The sequence below is a fragment of the Suricata suricatta genome, chromosome 3, assembly GCF_006229205.1.
Source record: "Suricata suricatta isolate VVHF042 chromosome 3, meerkat_22Aug2017_6uvM2_HiC, whole genome shotgun sequence".
In the NCBI taxonomy this organism is placed as follows: Eukaryota; Metazoa; Chordata; class Mammalia; order Carnivora; family Herpestidae; genus Suricata; species Suricata suricatta.
In genome coordinates this window covers 36,854,442-36,855,511 of record NC_043702.1, presented here as the reverse complement: position 1 = coordinate 36,855,511, position 1,070 = coordinate 36,854,442, and positions in this window count along the sequence as shown.

Below are 1,070 nucleotides of genomic sequence, written 5' to 3'. Positions count from 1 at the left end.
TGTCTTGCAAGCGGGCAGGGCCGCGTCCCGTTCCCGCCTCCCCGAGCAGGCGGGCTGCAGGGGGACGCTGCGGCGGGCTAGCTGAAGGACAGCGCGGGCCAGCCTCACACGGGGACGGTGCGGCACCGCTGCCTGTGATTTAGTTCCCATGCCTGCCGTCCTCGCTTGTTGAAGTCGAACTCCTTAACAGGCAGAAAGGCCACATCTACTTGAGCACCGAAGCAGTTTGGGAACTAGCTTCTCAGTGTGATTCTCCAAATGCTTGTGGTAAAAGTACAAGGGACTTGAATCATTTTCCCATAATTAGTTTCAGTTCTGGAGGTCTGCCCCTTCTCCCTAACCCTACTGCCTTGTATGCATGGCTCCTCCAGTGGAAGCTAGTGGAAAATTCCTATCCCCTTTCACTCCATTGCCACGAGTTATAAAAAGCATGTCATTCAGAACTGACTTTTCCTTCTGCATGCTTGAATTTTTATTCACAATTTAAAGGGGAAAAAAATCATTTCAGGAGTTGTTTCTCTTTCATTGGGGAGAGGGGCCCAACGTCACTTTGAGCCACCATAGAATGACCGACTCGCTTTGCTTCATCTCTAGGGGTCAACCCTTCACATCAAGGAGTGCTTCTTGAGTGATAGGACGTGCTGACGTCACACAGCACCACCCCCTTTTTCGACGTACGGTGGCACTCACTCACACAGGCCACCTAATGCACGTCTTCACTGACCGTTCCAGTGGGAACATGCAAGTGAGAACGAGGAAGTGGGACTGAGGGGTGAGAGGGCACAGGAAGCGGGGATGAGGGGTAAGGGCACACAGGAAGTGGGAGTGAGGGGTGAGGGGGCATAGGAAGTGGAATGAGAGATGAAGGGGTGCACAGGAATGGAATGAGGGAACACAGGAAGTGAGGATAAGGGGTGAGGGGGCAGAGGAAGTGGGAGTGAAGGATGAGGGGGCACAGGAAGTGGGACTGTGAGGGTTGAAGGGATACACAGGAAGTGAGAATGAGGGGTGAGGGGGCACAAGAAGTGGCAGTGAGGGGTGAGGGGGCACACAGGAAGTGGGAGTGAGGG